Source organism: Scyliorhinus canicula, chromosome 7 (genome assembly GCF_902713615.1).
Source record: "Scyliorhinus canicula chromosome 7, sScyCan1.1, whole genome shotgun sequence".
NCBI classification, from domain to species: Eukaryota; Metazoa; Chordata; class Chondrichthyes; order Carcharhiniformes; family Scyliorhinidae; genus Scyliorhinus; species Scyliorhinus canicula.
In genome coordinates, this window is record NC_052152.1 from 165068051 (window position 1) to 165091444 (window position 23394).

Below are 23394 nucleotides of genomic sequence, written 5' to 3' on the forward strand. Positions count from 1 at the left end.
CTGTACCCTCTCGACGAACGGGTCCGCCTTGTGGAGTCGCATGTGTTTGCGGAGGAGGACGGGTCCTGGAGCTGCCAGCGACGTTGGGAGTGAAACCCCGGAGGTGGACTTCCTGGGGAAGGCAAGGAGACATTCATCGGGGGTTTCGTTAGCCGCAGTGCAAAGTAGCGATCGATGGAGTGGAGCGTGTCGGGGAGGACCTCTTGCCAGCGGGAGACCAGGAGATTTTTAGACGGCCTTCCAGACCGTTCCATTCTCCCTCTCCACCTGCCCGTTTCCCCGGAGGGTTGCAGCTGGTCGTCCTGCTCGAGGCAATGCCCTTGCTGAGCAGGAACTGACGCAGCTCGTCACTCATAAAGGAGGAGCCCTGGTCGCTATGGATGTAAGCGGGGAAACCGAGCAGGGTGAAGATGGTGTTGAGGGCTTTGATGACTGTGGCAGGCCTCACATCAGGGCATGGAATGGCGAAGGAGAATCTGGAATGTTCATCGACCATGGTCAGGAAATACATGTTGAGGTCGGAGGAGGGGAGGGGCCCTTTGAAATCCATGCTGAGGCGTTCAATGGGACGGGAGGCCTTCGCCAGGTGCGTTCGGTCTGGCCGGTTGAAGTGCAGTTTGCACTCCGCGCAGACCTGGCAGTCTCTGGTGATAGCCCTGACCTCCTCAATGGAGTAGGGCAGGTTGCTGGCCTTTATGAAGTGAAAGAACCGGGTGACCCCAGGGTGACAGAGGCCATCGTGTAGGGCCCAGAGTCGGTCCACTTGTGCGCTGGCACATGTACCTCGGGATAGGGCATCGGGGGCTTGTTGAGCTTACCGGGGCGATACAAAATCTCGTAATTGTAGGTGGAGAGATCAATCGTCTACCTCAAGATTTTATCATTTTTGATCTTGTCCCGCTATGTGTTATTGAACATGAAGACAACCGATCGTTTGTCAGTGAGGAGAGTGAATCTCCTGCCGGCCAGGTAATGCCTCCAATGCTGCACAGCTTCTACGATGGCTTGGGCCTCCTTTTCTTCAGAGGCATGGAGGGTGCGTGAAAAGAATGCCACGTGTCTGCCTGCCTGGTTGAGGATGGCGGCCAGAGCGACGTCCGATGCATCGCTCTCAGCCTGAAAAGGGAACGTCTCATCGACCGCGTGCATCATGACCTTGGCGATGTCTGCCTTGATGAGGTTGAAGGCCTGGCGGGCCTCAGCCGTCAGGGGAAAGACTGTGGACTGAATGAGTGGGCGGGCCTTGTCCGCATTGTTAGGGACCCACTGGGCATAGTAGGAGAAAAACCCCAGGCATCGTTTCAGGGCCTTGGGGCAGTGGGGGAGGGGTCGGGCCCTAGAACTCCATTTTGCACCATATAGCCAAGGATGGCTATGCGGTTGGTGCTGAACACGCACTTCTCCTTGTTATACGTGAGGTTCAGGAGTTTGGCGGTTTGGAGAAATTTAAAAAGGTTGGTGTCATCGTCCTGCTGGTCGTGGCCGCAGATGGTGACATTATCTAGGTACGGGAAGGTGTCCCGCAGCCTGTACCGGTCAACCATTCGGTCCATCTCACGTTGAAAGACCGAGACCCCGTTAGTGACGCCGAAGGGAACTCTAAGGAAATGGTAAAGGCGGCCATCTGCTTCGAATGCAGTGTATGGGCGGTCTGCCTTACGATGGGGAGCTGCTGGTAGGCAGATTTCAGGTCCACTGTCGAAAAGACCCAGTACTGTGCAATCTGATCGACCATATCAGATATGCGTGGGTGGGGGTACGTGTCGAGCTGCGTGTACCAATTGATGGTCTGACTGTAGTCAATGACCATCCTCTGTTTCTCCTCAGTCTTTATGACTACCACTTGGGCTCTCCAGGGGCTGTTGCTGGCCTCAATGATGCCTTCCCACAGAAGCCGCTGGACCTCCAACCCGATGAAGGTCCTGTCCTGGGCACTGTACCGTCTGCTCCTGGTGGCGACGGGTTTGCAATCCGGGGTGAGGTTTGCAAACAGGAGAGGTGGGTCGACCTTAAGGGTCGTGAGGCCGCAGACGGTGAGGGGTGGTAGTGGTCCGCCGAATTTTAGAGTTAGGCTTTGGAGGTTGTACCGGAAGTCCAGGCCGAGTAACAGGGCAGCGCAGAGGTTGGGGAGGATGTAGAGTCGGAAGTTGCTGAACTCTACGCCCTGGACAATGAGGGTGGCGATGCAGTACCCCCGGATTTCCACGGAATGGGATCCGGAAGCCGGGGAGATTCTCTGGTTAATGGGGTGTAACGTGAGGGAGCAGCGCCTTACTGTAGAGGGGTGGTTGAAGCTTTCCATCCTCCCGGAGTCAAGAAGGCAGGATGTCTTGTACCCATCGACCTTTACCGTCATCGACGCGGTTGCAAAGTTGTGCAGCCGGGACTGGTCGAGCGTGATGGAGGTGATTTGCGGTTGGTGTTGGTGGGCCCCGGGCTGGTCGGCGGTGGTGGCAGATGATGAACGGCCCGATGAAGTACCCGACGAGCAGGGGTCCTGCAGCACAGTCCAAGATGGCGCCGAAGATGGCGGCACCCACAGGGCGCACATGGCGGGGGTCGTTAAAGATGGTGGCGCCCACGGGCCACACGTGGTCTGAGGGGACGAAGATGGCAGCACCCACAGGTCGCACGTGTGGGGTGCAGAAACTTCTTTCCGCAGGCCTTGCAGATTACGCTCCGCGCCGGGCAGCATTGTTGGGGGTGCTTTGTCTGCCTGCAGAAATAGCACTTGGGCCCCCCAGGGTTGGTGGCGGCCGCGCGGCGCAGGCTTGGGGTTGGCTGGGGGTGGCCGCTGGTGGGGTCCACGATGTCTACGAGGACGCTGTGCGGTCGGGGGTGTATGCCATGCGGTCGGGGACGTACGACTGTACGTTACGGGAGGCTACCATTACTGAATTCGCTACTTGCCTGGTCGCCGCGAGGTCAAGCATACTCCCTTCTAATAGGCGCTGACGGATGTACGCCGACTGCATGCCCGTAACTAAGGCGTCCCTGATTAAGAGTTCTGTGTGTTCCACGGCCGAAACTGCCTGGCAATCGCAGTTCCTCGCCAGGATGTGCAGGGCACACCAGAAATCGTCTAAACACTCACCGGGGAGTTGTTGCCACGTGGACAGGACGTGCCTGGCGCAGAGTTTGTTGATCAGCCGGATGTTGTTCCCTTTCAGAAGTGCCATGGCCTCAGTGTAGTTGGGCGCGTCTCGGATAAGGGGAAAAATATCGGAGCTCACCCGTGAGTACAGGATCTGGAGTTTCTGTAGGCTTCAAAGCAAGCTAGCCAATTGTCGAAAGCTGACGTGGCGTTGTCTGCTTGAGGGTGCAGCTGCAGGCTTGATGCGTAGTTCTATCGCTGTAAAATCTCTGCTTAATAAATTGATGCACTATCAATTACGACGAGACGAGAGTAGAGAGTAATCGAGGCTTTATTAAGCAGAGATGTGTTGCCTCCTGCTGCTGCTGCCGAAATGGCTGCAGCTCAGTGAGCACACACATTTATACTCCGCCTACTGGGCAGAGCCACCAGGCAGGGATCTACCCCCGTACCTGTAGTACAGGAGCCTTACTGTAATACACCTCATATATGTATTATACAAACAGTGGTGACTACCACTGCAGCTGGTGCACCACCTTATCCGTGAATAACAGGTCAAACTGCATCCACAGCTTCTTCCTGCTAGCCAGGAACTCTGGGTTTCCGTCATTCAAGGACCTGCGGTATCCACCAATATGTCTTTTACCAACTTTTGGCATTCTTCACCTGCCCCCCTATCCAAATGCGCTTTATGCAAAATTATCTCCCCTCTAATCATTGCTTTCAGAGCCTCCCACACAGCCAAGGGTGAGGCTGACCCATTCCTGGTAAACCCCACATACTTGTCTATTGCCTTCGATACCCATCCACAGAACCCCAAATTCATCAATAATCCCACATCCAGCCTCACTGAACCAACTTATTTCTAATACCAAATCTACTACATGTGGAGCATGATCTGAGCTAACTATCGCTGAGTAATCAGTTTTCCTCATCCCAGGCAGAAGAGGATTTCCCATCACAAAAAAAAATTACCCTTGAATATACTTTATGTACTGGGGAGAGAAAAGAAAATTCCTTAACCCCAGAGTGCATAACTGCTATGGTTCTGCTTCCCCTCCCCCTCCCTCTCAAGTCAGCCATTTCCACTACGAGGGATTATCCTAGAACCGAGGCCCACCCAAGATGGCCGCCAGCCCCACCTATCGGGTGAGACAAAGAAAAACCCTGGTCACCATCAGCATTCTACTCTCCCGCCCCTTTCCTCTAACCCAGAAACCTGCCAGCTACCTCCCAATGAACAATGTTCTCTCCTTACTATCCCCCTCCCCCTATCAAACAAACCCTCAGTCCAAACAGGTTCAAAAGGCCACAGCACCACCCCCCACCTCACTCTCATTCACGAGCTAAGATCCAACTGCTAGTGAGGTAGCTTCCCGCCAGGGTACATATCCAAAGAACAAACAAAAGAGACAGAGACCCCCCAGCCGTGCCCCCCCCTTCCCCCAATAAAGGAATAATCAAAATCAAAACCAATTCTCAACCTACCATCATGCGCGACAAATTATCCACATTACTGCCTTAATCATTACCCCAAACTTCCTTAGCCCCCTAATCACTCCCCAACAACATATAATAATAATCTTTTATTGTCGCAAGAATGAAGTTACTTGCATCACAAACCAGCTGAGCTAAACCAGCCCAATATATTAAACTTTTATTGTCACAAGTATGAAGTTTCTGTGACAAGCCCCTAGTCACCACATCGGGCACCTGTTCGGGTAAGCCGGTATAGGAATTGAACCTGCGCTGCTGGCCTTGATCTGCATGACAAACTAGCTGTCTAGCCCACTGAGCTAAACCAGCCCATTATACACTCCATTGGAGAACAATAAACCCTAGTTAACCAAACATATATACAAAATATTGAAATATTCCCAAACAATCCTTTCTCATCAACTGCAATTAAAAACCCACTCAAACCCACTCAGTTTAGTCCAAGTCCTTGTTCTTTGATGAAAGACTCCGCTGTCTCAAAGAAATGGGGCGAAATTCTCCGACCCCCACGACGGGTCGGAGAATAGCGGGAGGGCCTTCCCGACATTTTTCCCGCCCTCCCGCTATTCTCCCCCACCCCCCGCCCAACTCCCGACCCGAATCGCTGCCGCCGTTTTTTTACGGCCGGCAGCGATTCACAGCTGTTCGATGGGCCGAAGTCCCAGCCCTTTACGCCGTTTTTACGAACGGCAAACACACCTGGTCTGGCCGTTCGTAAAAACGGCGTCACAAACTCGCTTTTCATAACCATGGCACCGATTGGCACGGCAGTACCACGGCCGTGCCAAGGTGCCATGGGCCCGCGATCGGTGGGCACCGATCGTGGACAGCAGGCCCGATGCCCGCGCACTCTTTCTCCTTCCGCCGCCCCGCAGTATCGATTCGCGGGGCGGCTGAGGGGCAACCCGGCCCGCGCATGCGCGGGTTTCGCGCAAATACGCGATGACGTCATCCGCGCATGCGCGGATTGGAGTCTTCCAATCCGCGCATGCGCGACTGACGTCATATGACGCGTCAGCCGGCGCTAACTCCGGCAAGCGGGCTTAACGATATTCGTTAAGCCCATCATGCCGGAGCCTACGGCGTCGGGCTGCTAGCCCCGACCGGGTACCAGAATCGGTTCCCGGTCGGGAAGGGGCGCGCTGGCGTCAAACCCGCCCGGGTTTGACGCCAGCTTTACGATTTCTCCCGTTTTGGGAGAATCGCGCCCATGATGCTTTGAGTTGTATGTGACTCTCAGTCTCGCCGGGTACACCAAACCAAATTGTACTGCACTCTTGCACAACGCCAACTTCGCCTTACTAAAAGCTGCATGCCTCTTTGCAAACTCTGCCCCACATCTTATTAAATTTGAATGCCATTGACTTCCCATCTCACATCCTGGTTTTCTTTGCCCCATTTCAGGACCCACTCCTTCGTCCGGTAACTGTGGAAATATACTATCATTGCTCGTGCGGCTCATTCGCTTGTGGCCTCAGAGTGTTCTGTGGGCCATATCCAGCTCAGGAGGGGACATCTGTACATCCCCCTCCCTTTAACTTTGCAAACATCTGAGTAAAGTACTCAGTCGGCCTCGGGCCCTGCACCCCCTCCAGCAACCCCAAGATCCTGATGTTCTGCCTCCTCGAACTCTTCTCCAAGTCATTGACCTTTGCTCTCAGGCCCTTATTCCTCCCCTCCTCCACCAGCAGCTCAGCTTTCAGTGAGGCTATTTGGTCAGTATGTCGCGACAAGGCCTCTCCATCTCTCCATGCTCCTTCACCATCCCTGTGGTCCTTCCCAGTCTCTCTCTTATTGGGTCCAGCACGTCCTCAACAGATTTCCTGAGGGTCTCCATCATCTCCCTTTTCGCTTCTAAAATGCTTATTGTCTCTCGAGCTGGAGTGCCATTACCTCCACCAGCGTTTCTACCATGATGGGTGCGGCCCCACTTAATGAGGTCACCTCTGCCACCTTTGCTCCCAACGGGTTTCCCATGTTCTCTATCTCCATTGAAGGGCTACCACTCGTACCCTTATTTCCAATCTTCTTTATCACGGCTTTCGGCACCTTCTCACAAAATACAGTTAGATGGGCCAGGTTTGTCAACCAATTTATAATGATCTTTATTAGTGTCACATGTAGGCTTACATTAACACTGGAATGAAGTTACTGTGAAAATCCCCAAGTCGCCCAAATTCCGGCGCCTGTTCGGTACACGATGGGAGAATTCAGAATGTCCAATTCACCCAACAAGCACGTCTCTGAGGACTTGTGGGAGGAAACTGGAGCACCCAAAGGAAACACACACAGACACAGGGAGAACTTGCAGACTCCGCACAGTCAGTGACCCACGCTGGGAATTGAACCCTGGTCCCTGGAGATGTGAGGCAGCAGTGCTAACCATTGTGCCACTGTGCCGCCCGGACACCGGGCTAAAAGGACCACGAAACAAGGACTCTGACATGAGCTATCTTATTTGTGACCTTCTCCTACAAGCCGTCACCAGAAGTCCGGCTAATTTATTTTTCCTGCAGAAATATATCTTCACGACAGGGGCTTGACCACAACTTCAGCTGAATAACACAAAAAACATTTAATCCCTCTTTTCCTTAGTGAACCAAGCAAGAATCCCTCAGGCCTGCAATGTTTTAACAACCATCCTGAGGGATGATAATCTAAGTAACCTCTTGTTTTTCCCTTTAAACAATCTAAATGCATATTAAAACCATATAAATTATTTGTTCTGGTGCATGTGTGTGTGAGCACGTGCATGCATTTGCATGAATGAGGACTGGGTGTTTGTCTGTAACGAATCATTATTTGTTGATGTACCATTCTCAATGTACTCTGTCGATTATTCTTTTATCTATTATGTACGTACTGTGTACATTCCCTTGGCCGCAGTAAAATACTTTTCACTGTACTTTGGTTCATGTGACAATAAATATCAATCAATCCATTTAGTATATTTTCTGGTGTTGTGAAAACTAAATATTTATCCTTTCTTTTGATTAAACTTACAAGGGCTAAAGTCTCTAAAATAAACCTTGTTGCAGTTGTTCAAGAGATGGGAAAAGGGAGACATTATCCAACATCTCTCCCCGGTCCATAACAACTAAATATTCAATAAAATTATATTTGGATGAGTTATGTGATGAGCAGTAGATTTGCTCCATCAAATTACACTCCCCACCCCACCCAACCTTGGCAATGAAGACATAAAATTACCCCAAACACTGCATTTAGCTATGAGCATGTGCAACTTTGCTTCACTGCCGAACTATCAGAAAGGCTTTAATGGAGTTTATTGGATGCGCCAGGAGTCTCGCCCACCAGTTTGAGCACTTCCCTCCTGGTGATCCGACACAATTGCCAGGCAACCAGACACATACCTGGACAGCAGCAAGCCTCCTACATAATGAAGTCCCAAACAGGGTGGGAGCTGCTGGTGGCCACTGCTGATATTATTTGGGCCTGCAAGAGGGATCAGCCAAGGATTCCTCGGCAGAGTTGCGTCTAAGTAGGATGGGGGGGGGTGGGGGGGAAATCACATGGAAAGGCTTTCCAATGGGGAGGTGAAGAGGAAAAAGGTGTTGTCAGCAAGAACAGGGGAGTGACTTTTTGAGTGTTCACCTTCCAAATTTGGGTCCCTCAGTTGGGCACCCAGTGCCACTGAGCAAGGAACCCAACCCCTCCCACCCCCCGCACCACACCCGGTAGGCCACTGGAAAGCCTGACCGGTTTTGCTGCGCAGTTGGATGGTGGGTATACTACCCGCTGCTGGTTGAATACCACCAGTAACAGCATGAGCCTCTGAAGTGTCTACTTGAGGGCATCAAATGGCCTTCAGATGGGAATTCTGCCCTCCACCCTTTCCGCTCGGAGCTTGATTGAGGGTCGTCGGGAAAGTGACAGAGCTCCACCCCTACCCTTCCATCTCTGATTAAATGACATCCCAACCTCTGAACTCAACTCAAAGGGGCACTCATTTCTGACATTTGTCATATTTTACTCATGTCCAGTTTTTCCACAAAAAATATTTAACATATAATGTTCATGATGAAGTACCTCAGATAAATGCTGGTCAGCAAAATTATGGAATAGGAGGATAAGTGTCAGCTCAGGTAAAACAAATTAACTGAAGGACTGAATGCAGTGTATCACAGTGAATTATTGTGTTTCAGATTGAAGGATGGTAGACAGTGGAGTTCCCCAAGAGTCAGTGATAGGACCACTACATTTTCAATACATAAATGACATGTATATTGGAATATAGTGGGCGGCATGGTAGCACAGTGGTTAACACTGCTGCTTCACAGCGGCAGGGTCCCAGGCTCAATTCCCTTGGGTCACTGTTTGTACGGAGTGTGCACGTTTGCTCCGGGTGTTCCGGTTTCCTCCCGCAAGTCCCGAAAGATGTGCTGTTGGGAAATTTGGACATTTTGAATTCTCCCTCCGTGTATCCGAACATGCGGCGGAATGTGGCGACTGGGGCTTTTCACAGTAACTTCATTGCAGCGTTAATGTAAGCCTACTTGTGACATTAAAAACTATTATTATAGAGTAACATTTCAAAATTTGCCAACTATAGCAAACTTGGAGGAGTTGCGAACATTGAGAATGATAAAAAAAATCTACTGCAATGGGACAAAGATGGGCTAACTAAATGGCAAACAAGTAGCAGATATAATTTGATACACTGGTGTGAGGTGATGTGTTTTGGCAGAGGGAATAGGTACAGATATTTAATTTAACGGTACAGTTTTTAATGATTTTCAGGGACTGCGGGACCTGGGAATTCACATGCATTGATTTTTGAAGGTGGCAGGCCATATAGTGAGAGTGGTTCGCAAAACACATGGGACTTGGGCTTCATAAATAGAGACACTGAGTACAAAAGCTATGGTGAACCTTTATAAACTCCAGTTAGGCCACAACTAGAGTATTGCATCTGTTGTATGTTGGTTAGTCCAGCTTCGGAATGACTATTGAGAGGTGGGGAGGTTCAAGCACCAACTGGTTTATTTTATGGACGGAACTTTTACCTCCAAACTTTTGCAGCGGTGACTGCTGCTGCCTCTTTGCTTCTGTGTCACACGCTCTGACACACCAAGCACGAGTCCACTCTGACCAGGTTTTGCAGCTGGCTCTTATCCCAGTCTCTTGCATATTCCTGGAAGACACAATCCAGGAACTAGTCTAAGACATCATTTACAAGATATAATTCCTGCTGAGATGATAATCAGCTTCCACTATCTCCACAGAAAATGGAAATTCACATTTGCATGGCTTTTTCATTTCAAAATCTCTTTCTGAGACAGGAGGGTGTGACATTCCATTATCTCTCTCAGTATCACCCACAACGGGGCAATTCAGACAGTGACTGAATTTGCGTTCTCAGAAGTTACATCCTTGACCATCTTTGTCCATTTTTAAAAACACATGTCTTATGGGCATCATGGTAAGCACAATGGCTAGCACTGCTGCTTCACAGTGCCACGGACCTGGGTTCAGTTGCATTGCGTAACCATAAAATATCTTTACTCTTTGCTTTACTTCCAGAATGCTCTGATGGTTAAATTTCAATGAAACTACCAATCCTCAATTTAAAACAAATTAGATTTAATGAATAACGAATATAAATACTAATTAGTTTGTTCACTCTACAGAACTATCACTGATGATAAAGTAAATCAGAAGAAATATTAACTATGTTTAACTACACGTGCCAACCAAGTTATATCTCTCTAACACTCTGCTCTCTAGTCACTCCTGGTTCAAAGAGACCCAAGATCCTCTGAGTTCAGTTTATATACCTGAATCTAGTGCTGCCATCTAGTGGTTGTCTAACACTATGATCCAATTGTTAACCCTTCATATACCATCAGATATACAGATCACTACAGATTCGATTCCCATTTTGGCTCACTCTCTGTCCAGGGTCTGCACATTCCCCCTGTGTCTGTGTGGGTTCCCTCCGGGTGCTCCAGTTTCCTCCCACAAGTCCCGAAAGACGTGCTTGTTAGGTGAACTGGACATTCTGAATTCTCCCTCAGTGCACCCAAACAGGTGAAGGAGTGTGGCGACTAGGGGATTTTCACAGTAACTTCATTGCAGCATTAATGTAAGCCTACTTGTGACACTAATAAAGATTATTATTATTTAAAAATTCAATATTGTCTGTAATTTTGTTTCTTTCTCTCCACTACCATGACGGAGTTAGAGTGGGGTAAAGGGATTGACTGGATTGTTCCATGGAGACGCAGCATAGACACAATGTGCTGAATGGCCTCCTTCAGTGCCATAAATTACTCTGTAAAATGTCATAAGGGAAGGGGTAAGATAGATCATCCCACCCCAAATGAAAAATCAGCTTGGAGCCAACCCGTTCCATGTTAGCCTGCCCTGCAGCCAGAATGTGCTTCGGGTGGGCTAGCTTGGAGCAGTGTGGAACTTTCACCTCTTAGTGGGGAGGATATCCCCGCCCTGAAACTACCAACCAATCATATTTTCTGGCAGCTCCAGCAGTCCCAGTAGTGCCAAGAGCACACTGTATTGCCAGGACTGCAACCAGGGGCGGTACGGTAACACAGTGGTTAGCACTGTTGCTTCACTGAGCCAGGGACCAGGGTTCGATTCCTGGCTTGCGTCACTGCCTGTGCAGAGTCTGCACGTTGTCCCAGTGTCCGCGTGGGTCTCCTCCGGGTCCTCCGGTTTCCTCCCACAAGTCGTAAAAGAAGTGCTTGTTAGGTAAATTGGACATTCTGAATTCATTCTCAGTACCTGAACAGGCAGCGTAGTGTGGCGACTAGGGGCTTTTCACAGTAACCTCACTGCAGTGTTAATGTAAGCCTAATTGTCTCACTAATAAAGATGATTATTATAAAACAAGAAGATGGTCCATCAATCTCGAAGCCAGGTAAGTCGGGGGTCTGGGGCAAGGATGTTTTGGTCTGATTAAGGAGGTGTTCAGGGGGCTGGGAGGGGTGGGATGGTGCATTTTATAGAGCAGGTGGGTAGAAAGAAAGGGATTGTACTACCTTAAGGCGGCTGCCCCCGGATTCACAAAGGGCGCCTCCTACTCCCCTCTCCCCTCCGCCTCCAACCGAAGATTGTACACCCACTTCTCACCCTTGAAAAAACACTCCTGCCCAATTTTCTTCCTTGAAAAATCTGTTTGGGAACTAATATTCATCCATTCTCACCATGGCTGATCCAATATGCAGTGTCCTCATCAGCATTACCTGGAGAGCAATGCTGTTTAATAGGATCTCATGCTTTAAATTATCAAATTATTGTGCAGTATTAATCTGTCCTAACAGGTGAAAGATCGAAAACAGTGTACCATGGGCTGGGTTTTAATTCCACGGACCAATCCTGATGCACAGATTCCGGCAACAGAAACCTAGAAGCGGTTTTAACGGTGACGGCCAATTAAGTGACTGCTTCCGGGAGGCCCATCCAACCAAGGACAGCAAATGTGCTCTGAAGGCTGGAAAGTCCTCCAGCACTGAAAGATCAGTGGTCCCACCATCAGAGGTAGTATCTGTTGGTGTAAGTAAGAAAAAGAGAGAGAGGGCAGCACGGTGGCGCAGTGGGTTAGCCCTGCAGCCTCACGGCGCCAAGGTCCCAGGTTTGATCCCGGCTCTGGGTCACTGTCCGTGTGGAGTTTGCACATTCTGCCCGTGTTTGCGTGGGTTTCACCCCCACAACCCAAAAGATGTGCAGGCTAGGTGGATTGGCCACACTAAATTCGGGGCCTCATGGTAGCATGGTGGTTAGCATCAATGCTTCACAGCTCCAGGGTCCCAGGTTCGATTCCCGGCTGGGTCATTGTCTGTGTGGAGTCTGCACGTCCTCCCCGTGTGTGCGTGGGTTTCCTCCGGGTGCTCCGGTTTCCTCCCACAGTCCAAAGATGTGCGGGTTAGGTGGATTGGCCATGCTAAATTGCCCGTAGTGTAAGGTTAATGGGGGGATTGTTGGGTTACGGGTATACGGGTTACGTGGGTTTAAGTAGGGTGATCATTGCTCGGCACAACATCGAGGGCCGAAGGGCCTGTTCTGTGCTGTACTGTACTATGTTCTATGTTCTAAATTGCCCCTTAATTGGAAAAAATGAATTGGGTACTCTAAATTTATTTAAAAAAAGAAAAAGAGAGAGCCCCTCAAGATGGAAGATCTTTACAAATTTATAACTAAACAGAGGGCAGAGCTGCCAGGCTGTCACTGTGGAGGAGATACTCAGCCACTGCAGCTGTGGCCTATGGCTATGGTGGATGCAGGAATGGAGGACATGAGTTTCCTTGTATGTTGGAGTGTGGGCTCCGCCCCTCCCCATCCCCTCAATCTGCCACCAGGAGACCGCCTCAGATGGGGCCAACTATGAGGCGGCATGAGTTAATCAGACCATTAGGTAGCCTGATTGGTGACCTGCCACTTGCAGGCAGGTAGCTGTCATCAATCCAAAGTGTTGAAAAATAGTTCAGAGGCGGGAACATGCCATGAAATCAGCATGCCAGCCAGTAGTGGGAAATTGCCAGCATGCCGGCACACTCAACTGTGATCACACCTGTGAAAATTCTGCCCAATAACATCAAAGAGACTTCAAACCAACGTGATACAAATGATCAAGCTGACCAAGAGAGAGGAGACCCAAAGGGATGTCCAGAAGGTTCTCGATATTCCAAGAGGTTTGGGAGACATTGCTCACAAGTTGACTTTGCAACATTTGGCCAAAAGACTGTCTTCCAGAGTTGAAGAAAGGCACACGTGTAGGTGGATACTAACCGTGACGGTAAGATATCAAACTGTTACTCCCCAACTTGTATTTTTTATTCTTTGTGGGATGTTGGTGTCGCTGGCTACGTCAGTATTTATTGCCCATCCCTAATTACCCTTTAGAAGGTGGTGGTGAGCCGCCTTCTTGAATGCTGCAATCTACATGGTGTATTTACACCTACTTGCTACTGGGAACGGAATTCCAGGATTTTGACCCAGAGACAGTGAAGGAACGATGATAAATTTCCAAGTCAGGATGGTGTGTGACCTGGAGGGGTCATATTCCTATGCATCTGCTGCCCTTGTCCTTCTCGATGGTCGCGGTCACGGGTTGAAATGTGCTATGAAAAGAGTCTTGATGAGTTGCTGCAGTGCAACCTGTAGATGGTACACACTGCTGCCACTGTGCCTCAGTGGTTCAGGGAGTGAATGTTGAAGATGGTGGATGGGTTGCCAGTTAAGTGACCTGCCTTGTCATGGATGGTGTTGAGCTTCATAAGTGTTGTTGAAGCAGCACTCATCTGGTCAAGGAGAGATTTTACCATCACACTTATAAATTGTGTCTTGTAGTTGATGGACAGGCTTTTGGGAGTCAGAGGTGAGTAAGATGCCAATTCACATTGACAAAATATCCTAAAATCTTTTGAATGGACACCTATGAAATGAGGTTTAAGTGTGTAAGGTACATTGAAATGGGAAGATGCTAAATATGAAAGTATTAGAATATCCATACATTGCAGTTGAGTAATTTATTGATTTGACATGATGAATTTCCTACAACCAAAATCCAGTTTTAGAAAAACTATAAAAATGTAAGACTTGCATTTGTGTAGGATCTCGTAACATCTCTCCGAAATGTCCCAAACAGCTTCATAGACAATTAAATCTGGAAGTTAAAAAGCAGTGATTAAATGGGGCAACCATTTTTTAAACAGCATGTCACCATAAATAACAAATGAGATGCATGATTAGTTAATGGTGCTGAGCTCCAAGCAATGGGGCAAGAAGTATGAGTTCAGATCGGCACCACCCATTCCGTGCTACCTGGGCATTTCTAGTTGTGTTTATGTCAATGCTTAATTTAACTCCAAGAGTCAGATATACCGATTAGCAGTTAAGGTTGTCACAAATGGTTTTACAGCTTTGGTTTGATGCTGCATGCTTTATCTTGGAAAAAAAATAAGCATAGAGTAATAACACACTTAAATGATTCAGCCTCTGCCGCAAAACAAGCTTTTAAATGTGATCACAAGCAGCGACTGGAATGTGCAGTGTACTATCTTGCCAAGCATTTAATGTTACAATTTTGATTTTGCAAAATGAGATTTTTTATGAGGTGCACCCACTTCAATCTTGTGTCGTGATGATTTCAACATGTGTGGTTTTGGTTCACTAACAATCATTTTAATCTGGCACCTCTTTTGATCCAAGAATGCTAGCAATTCCTGAGTTTATGGGGTCAATAAAATGTGGCATTATTTAGAAGCCTTGCCTGATTGCAAAGCAAAACTGAACAGTAATTTAAAACTAATATTGTCCATTTAACCATGAAAGATAAACACGTTATTTTACATTTTCCATCACATTTACAGAAAGTCCCTATTGGTCAACTCAGCAATTGCATTGATGGGATATAAGAGAAACACCCAAATCTTTCTCTCCTGAGAAAGTGACTATTTGAAACACCACACCCATCATTTCAAATTGAATTTCTCTACTAAAATTGTTTTGACTTGGCGATTATTGCCCCAACTGGCAAATGTACCCTCAGGCTCTTACTCTTCAAGTTTGCTGGCTGAAATGAGAATAGTATTATGCTAATTTTGAATCTCATGTCCAAATCTTATAAATGAAATGCCGATGAACATTAAAAATAATGTAAGTTTAGTTAGGTGTGAATGAGAGCATGGTCTCATCCAAAATTATTGACACTCATTTCATTTCAATAGAATGCTGTATCAAATATATTTTAGTAGTTAAGATATCTGCAAAAGAGGAGTTAGAAACTTGTTTTGCATATTTTTTGTTCATTTTATACCTACAATTCCTACTTAGATAGAATTCCTTTGTCAGTGAAAACATTGCAAAGTTGTGTGGAATGTGGTTAGATGTGATAATTGTTCATTCAGACTCATGCCAAAACTCATTATAACTCAGATGTTAGCACTGTGTCAGCATGTAGCTACATCTTCAATTATCAGTTGAGTTTTTTGCTTGATGGTTTGTTTAAGTGTATGGAATCTAAACAGATCAGTAATGTGACATTCTTCTTCGGTGGAGCTACCATCAAATTAAGCCATTAGGTTGGCCTTGTGGCAAGAACGATCTTGACTAGTTTGATCTGTGCATCCAGGGTTTCCTTCCATCAACCGGGACTTGGTGCGTGCTGTTTACAACTTTGCCAGAATATCCAAATGTCCTTCATCGCAGGGAATGCTAGAGACATGTATGAAAGGATCAAAGAGGCAACAGGTCTATCAACAAAGAAAAGGGCCTCATTGAACAGAGGAGTTATCACCGATTACAATAAACTGTTGAACAGATGGGTGAAACCTGGTCTTGAGTTGTATTTGAGGGGGAACACTGTCAAGGAGGAAGCGTTAATCACCGTAGGAAGCCTGCCTGTCAGCTGAATACTGAACACAAAATGAAGGAGCTTAGCAAAGCTATTGGCTTACTTGTCATGGGCAAGGCAGCAGGTGCTGAGGCTATACCTTCTAAATTCATCTAGCATAGGAAACTGGCACTCCTGCAGCCTCTGCACAAGTTTCTCTGTCTATGCTGGAGGGAGGGAGCAGTGCCCCAGGTTATGCATAATGCAAAGATTGTGACCCTGTACAAGAACAAGGCAACCACAGGGATTGAAACAATTATTGAGATACCTGCCTGCTGTGCATCATGGGAACAATAATTGACCATGTTGCCTTTGTCAGGCTGCAGATCCTGGTGGAATGCATCTAGCCTGCATCCCAGAGTGATTTCAGAACTGGAAGATCTACAAATGACATAATCTTCTCAGTCAGGGAGCGGCAAGAGAAATGCCATCAAATGAGAACAAAGGAGACCACTAGATATTGCCTTCATCAATCTCACAAATGCATTTGATCCTGTGAACAGAGGCAGTCTATTTAAGCTGCTGGAAAAAATTGGCTGACTGCTAAAGCTGCTCAAAGTAATCTCCTCTTACCATGATAAATTGATGGGTAAAATCAGCTATGGCAGTGCAACATCAGAACCCTGAGATCCGCAGTGGGGCTCTGGCACCAACGCATTTTGGGTTGTGTTCTGGCACCCACACTCTTTGGCATATTCTTCTCTTTGCTGCTTCAGCTCATCTACAGAGGATGTCTACTGACAACTAATGGAAAGCTGTGCAACCTTGCTCATCTAAGATCCAAGACAAAGATTGCCAAGCTCTCATCAGAAAGTTGCTCTGTGGTCACAATGCTGAATTAACATTCTGTACTGAAGAACACCTCAGCCTGTAAAAATCTTGGCTTGACCATCAGAATCAGGAAGACAGTCGGCTGGATTCTCTGCTCCGCCGGGCCACATTTCTGTTTCACCCCGCTGACGGGATGCTCCATTACGCCGTCTGGTCAATGGGGTTTCCCATTCTGGGGAAGCCCCATGGTGTCGGGAAACCCCTGGGTTGTCGGCAAAATGGAGCATCCCACCGGCGGAGAATCCAGCCCTATTACCAGGGTCCAGGATGTTGCCATACCACCATCTATCAGCATTGGCAATGTGTCACTAGACGGTGTTGATAGCTGCACATATCTAGTTACCACAATCATCAGCAATCTGTTACATGATGCTAAAATCAACACATGCATTGCAAAAGCTGCAGCTGTTACATTCAAGCTGAGTATGAGACTATGGTAAAACAGCAACCTGACTGATAACACCAAGCTGCATGTCAACAAAGCTCCTATCACACTCCTCTCCAGTGGTGAGAACTGGACAACATACGATAGGCATGAAAAAAGGCTCAACAGTTTCCACCTCCGCAGTCTCAGACATATCCTTGGCATCTCTTTGCAGGAAAAGGCCACAAACCCATAGGTCCTGGGGCATGCTAATTCTATCAGTATACACTCATTGCTAAGCCAGTGATGTCTGTGTTTATATGTGGGGGGGGGGGGGGGGTGCCACGCTTGCCCACGTTCATTGGACGGACGATGGCCATACACCCAAAGACCTTCTGTGGTGAACTGGACACTGCCTCCTGGGCCACAAGAACACCTGCAAGCAAGATATGAAGAAGACAGACATTGTCACTGACAATTGATAGACAGTTAGTGGCAGCCTGGAGGTGGAAGGCTGACCATTTCGGACAACATTTGAAGAGTTGGGCAGAATCAAAAAACTCAGCTGGTCAAGAAGAGAGCCCAGAGAAAGGAGAGGCCATTGAATCCTTTGCCTTCTCAGCCCACTTGCTTCCTCTGCAGCAAATGGGGAAGAGACTGCCATGCTCGAGTAGGACTGCTGAGCTAGACCAGGTGATGTTTATCACAGATTCATCCACCAAGGAGCACCACCGCCATCTTACGAGACAGACTGCAGCCACAGTGGACTTGGGGCAGAATCTTACCAGAATTTGGCAAAGTGTCAGGCTCACACAGAAAACTGGTATGGAGCACTCTGGTATCACAGACCAGGAGCGGGTTCCCCGCTGGTGGGATGCTCTGTTTTGCCGGCAGCCCGGGAGTTTCCCGACAGTCTGGGGCTGCCCCACCATGGGAAACCCCATTGACCAGCCGGTGTAACGGAGCATCGCACCGGCGGGGAGAGGTAGAAATGTGGCGCAGCAGGACGGAGCATCCCGCTACAGTTTTTTCATGGAATTGTGAGACTCATTGCCAAAATAAAAGTGAGTGGGCGTGGTTTACACTGTCACTCTGGTGAGATGGGGTTTCTTAGAGACAGGAAATCACTGGCAAAACACCTGGCCCACCGCCCGACTTTCATTGATGGAAAACCAACACTGCCTACCCAACTCCGCCCGACATTCATCACCGTAAAAACACGCACCATTCCCCCGACATTCACCACAAGTATCAACCCCCCCCCTCAGTCAGTGTCCGGTATCACCCCCCCCCCCCCCCCCCCAACCACGCATATAAACACTTCCCATGGGGTTCCCACTAGGTTGGTAGTGCCAGTTTGAAAGTGCCAGGTTGGCAGTACCAACCTGAGGTGACAGCCTGGCAGTGCCGACCTTGGCCAGGGGTTAGTGCTATATTTACCTCTGTGTCCCCATGTGGTAAACCACGTTATTGTATTGTACTGTTGTACTGTTACATGCCTGGGCTTGTCCCTGCTGGCTCAGAACCACTGTAGTATAAAATATGTGTATTGTGGTAAACTGCCACTGTATTATATATAATGTGGTAAACCACTGCCTGCTGGCTCCGCCTCCCCTCAGACTCGGTAGAAAGGTGGCTAGACTCCGCCGCTGCCTCAGTTCGGGATCCGAGGTCAGGAAGCTTTCTATTTTGTTTATTTAAGCCTCAGTTACGTTCACCACTCGCCATGTGTTCATTGATGGCATATCACCCCGGACAGATCCCACACCGTGCCAAACCCATTGGTATGAATATTACATGGGGGATCATTTGGCAGAGGGGCCACTAAGTACTTAGAAATGTATAAAAATTTATTAAAATGAGGTTCGCGCCTTTGTGGGCGTAAATCTCATGATGTCACCAGCGAGGGGCGGGGAAATTGGGAAGCGCGGTCTGTCCGGCGAGAATCGCATTTCCAGGTTCTCGCGTGATCTTCTGCCCTCGCCGCCAATTCGGCAGTGAGTGCGGCCTCAAGATTCCACCCTTGGTGTGAGACAAGATAAATTGGATCGACTTCCTTTTTGAACCTCCCTCAACCTAGTCCTACGCCATAATTGAAGATTTGAAGATGTCTCTCTCATAAACTAGTTTGTAGTTGTCGAACATGTATACTCGTATAGCAGTAGAGGATCTTCTTTCAATTTCATCATTATCTGTATACCTCATGATGTTTGGGTAGGCTGGTACATCCCATACCAGCCTCCCCGAACTGGTGGAATGTGGCAACTTTTCATAGTAACTTCATTTGAAGCCTACTTGTGACAATAAGCAATTTTTATTTTCATGTTCACACCCAGGCAGACCTTCCTACCCAGTAGATTGTAGACGGCGTAATGTCCTGCTGTCAATTAGCTCAGTGAACAGTTGATAGCTAAAGTCACGACCTTGGGTCTAGATTTGTACTTTTTCTATAATGGGAAGACCTGAACCACACCATAAACTACAATTTCAGTCTTAGGTGAAGTAAGTGTCTATTTGGAATTTGGGGCTGTTACCTGATTCCAGTTTCAGTTTAGCACACTGAGTTACCCAAACAATAACACTGAGCTCACTGATGACAAAAGCCTTCTGTTCTTGGCTCACAATATATTGCTCTGATGATAGCCCTATGTCCAGGTGATTCTTTCCAGGGGATTTCACTGTGAAATGGTTGCTTTTCCAGCACTTACCACAGCTTTCCCAAAGCCGGGGCTGATCTCTTCTGTGGAACTGCATGGGCAGCACATTTCTACACGAACATTTTGGAGCTTCATCGAGTGTCTTTCTTTGTGCTCTCCATGTGGCTGGTGGACTGATACATTGTTGTTTTGCACCTAACTGCAGTGCAGCATTAAATGCAGCACACTTGATATACATTTGCATAATAATTAGTTCCTACAATTCTTTATGAATAACAGAGCAATATGAAATTCCTCTTCCCCTATGGTTCTCAGAAGGTAAAGAACACCTGCTCAAAAATGGAAGTACGTCATATTTAATGGACCCTCGTGGAGCTATATAAATAAAAAACAGCAATTCTTCCGTTAAAATTGCCTGGACCTGTCAATCAAGAGGCTTGTAAAGGGCAATGAACTGTGAAATTAAATGTAAACAATGCAGTTCAAAGCTTTTAGGCTTCTAGGCATGCATGGAGGCTTGAAAGGTTAAAGGGCAATAAAACTGATAGTGAAAAAATGCACTTCAAAGGTTTCCACCACATGACTTTTACCATCATCTCAAGCTGAAAGACAGTTTAAAGGTGGTTATAAGGCTACAGAGAGAACATTTTCACTTTCTTCTCACAGGGCGGCATGATGATTCTTTGGTTAGCACTGCTGCCTCACAGCACCAGGGACTCGGGTTTGATTCCGGCCTTGGATGACTGTGCAGAGTTTGCACATTCTCCCCGTGTCTGCGTTTGTTTACTCTGGGTGCTCTGGTTTCCCCCACAGTCCAAAGATGTGCAGGTTAGGTGGGGTTACGGGGATAGGATAGGGGAATGGGCTAGATAAGATGTCCTTCAGAGTGTCGTTGCAGACACGATGGACCAAAAGGGCTCATTCTGCACTGCAGGGATTACATGAACCTTCAATCTTGACATGCTGAAAGACAGTTTAATGGTTTGAAGATTATAGAGACAATATTTTCACTTTCTTCTTCCAGATCTTTGATACTGACATGCTGAAAGGCAGTTTAATGATTTTAAAGGCTACAAATGGAAAGATCAGCAGAATGACCCCCATCCCAAGAGACACACCCAACCTGACCCCCCCCCCCCCTTTCCCGCCCGATCACCATCTCCCTTGTGAAGGACCCTGGAGGCAATTGTAGGGACGGTACTCACCTGTTTGAACCCCCTCACCCCCCCCCCCCCCCCCCACCATCCCCCCTCCCCCCCCACCCCCACCCCCACCAGCGCGCAAGGCTGCCGGTCCACACTTCTCAGGATTTGCACCAATGCATGTCAGCATGACTCCCGGCTGGTGGGTGCTGGAGTATCCCAGGAGTCCGGTAAATCAGGCCTCCTGCCTGACAATGACATTTAAATGAGCTTTAATTGGGTGTTTGCGTGTTCCCACCGGCATTGGGCAGGAACCTCATCGGGGCTGGCTGGGCAGGCTGGGAGACATGAACCACATTTTTGGCCTCACACTCAATTCAATGCGCCATCTCAATTCCCACCTCTGGTTCCTGGCCCCAGAAGATACTCCCCCAAATGGCTTTTATAATTAAACTGCAAACCTTTAGTGTCTGCTGTAGTTTGTGTTCCTAGGATGTGGTAGAATATTGCCCCTCCATCTTGTACAATTTACATTCATCAGTCAAAGTGGTGAATTGGCACATTGCACAGGTGATGGTGAGTGTGTTGCTTCTGGTGTTGTAAGAATCATGTTTGATGTCACTAATATTGTGCCACTCGCTGGTGATGTTGTTGATGTTGCACTGCGGGTTGGCCATGCCGCTGATGTTGTCTTACTAGTTATTATTATTGTTATTATTTTAAATCGGCTCCCACATTATGTCATGGTCTGAGTGGTAGTTTAGAAACTATCATCTTTTTCTGCTGTGTATTTCAATACTCCTGGCATTCATAAGAACATAAGAACTAGGAACAGGAGTAGGCCATCTGGCCCCTCGAGCCTGCTCCGCCATTCAATTAGATCATGGCTGATCTTTTGTGGACTCAGCTCCGCTTTCCCGCCTGAACACCATAACCCTCAATCCCTTTATTCTTCAAAAAACTATCTATCTTTATCTTAAAAACATTTAATGAAGGAGCCTCTACTGCTTCTGGGCAAGGTATTCCATAGATTCACAACCCTTTGGGTGAAGACGTTCCTCCTAAACTCAGTCCTAAATCTACTTCCCCTTATTTTGAGGCTATGTCCCCTAGTTCTGCTGTCACCCGCCAGTGGAAACGACCTGCCCGCATCTATCCTATCTATTCCCTTCATAATTTTATATGTTTCTATAATTCATAATTCATTCATTACATGTAGACACCATTCTTTTTTCTTTTCTTTAGAAAATATTTTATTGAAGCATTTGTAATTTTCACAATTTAACATGTTGACATTTCTAAAACAACCGCGCGGGTCAACGCACAAAATGCCCCCTAAACTAACAACACTCTATAAACCAAGTACCCCAGTTCTTCCGCCCTATCCCCAATTACCCATATACTAAATTCCCTGTCCTTATTTAACATTACCATGCCTCCTATTCCACCCCCCCCCCCCCCCACCCCTTTATCCCTTTCCCCCCTTACTACTGACATTCAGTTTTTGTTAAAGAAATCGATGAACGGCTGCCACCTCCGGGCAAATCCCTGTATTGATCCTCTCAGAGCGAACTTGATTTTCTCCAGGCTGAGAAACTCTACCATATCGATGACCCACACTCCTGATTTCGGGGGCTCCGGGTCCCTCCACCTCAGCAAAATCCGTTCCGGGTCACCAGGGAGGAGAAGGCCAGGATATCGGCCTACCTCCCCCCCCTTTGATCTTCCGACACCCCCAAATATTGCTAATTCTGGACTCGGAGTTACCCTACCTTCCAGGACTTCCTACATAACATCTGCAAATCCCTGCCAGATGTCCCTCAGTTTTGGAAATGCCCAAAACATATGAACACGGTTGGCCGGGCTACCCCCACACTGCCCACATCTGTCCTCCACCTCCTTGAAGAACCTACTCATCCGAGCTACCATCATGGGGACTACCTTGAACTGAATCAAGCTAAGTCTAGCACAGGATGAGGATGCATTTACCCTTTTCAAGTCTTTTTCCCACAGTTCAGTTTCCAGCTCCCGTCCTAGCTCCTCTTCCCACTTCACCTCTCTGATAGGGGCCCCTTCCCACTCGAACAATTCCCTGTATGTCCAAAATCTTCCCACCTCCAACCCCTGTTTTTGACAGCACTTTATCCTGCAGTCCGCTCAGGGGGAGGTGAAGAAAGCTTAGGACCTGTCTCCGTACAAAGTCCCGCACTTGAAGATACCAAAACCCGTTCCCACCTGGCAAATCAAACTCGTCCTCTAATGTCTCCAATGTCGGAAAGCCCTCCTGGATGAATAGATCCCCAAACCTCTCAGTCCCTGCCCCCTGCCATACATTAAAGCCCCCATCCTGCCCCCCGGGACAAACCGGTGATTGTCACAGATCGGTGACCACACTGACGCCTCCTCCAGTCTCATGTGCTGCCTCCATTGTCCCC

At 48.0% G+C, this 23394-nt stretch overlaps 1 long non-coding RNA gene across 1 annotated transcript in view; it reads right to left on the reverse strand.

Annotated features, from left to right (window-relative positions):
- The window catches only part of LOC119969499, a 39488-nt gene extending 29754 nt beyond the window's left edge, over positions 1 to 9734 (reverse strand). Inside the window, exon 1 of the long non-coding RNA XR_005461388.1 lies at positions 9619 to 9734. This is a non-coding gene — a long non-coding RNA (uncharacterized LOC119969499). The remainder of the gene's footprint in view (positions 1 to 9618) is intronic.
- Positions 9735 to 23394: the final 13660 nt, after the last annotated feature.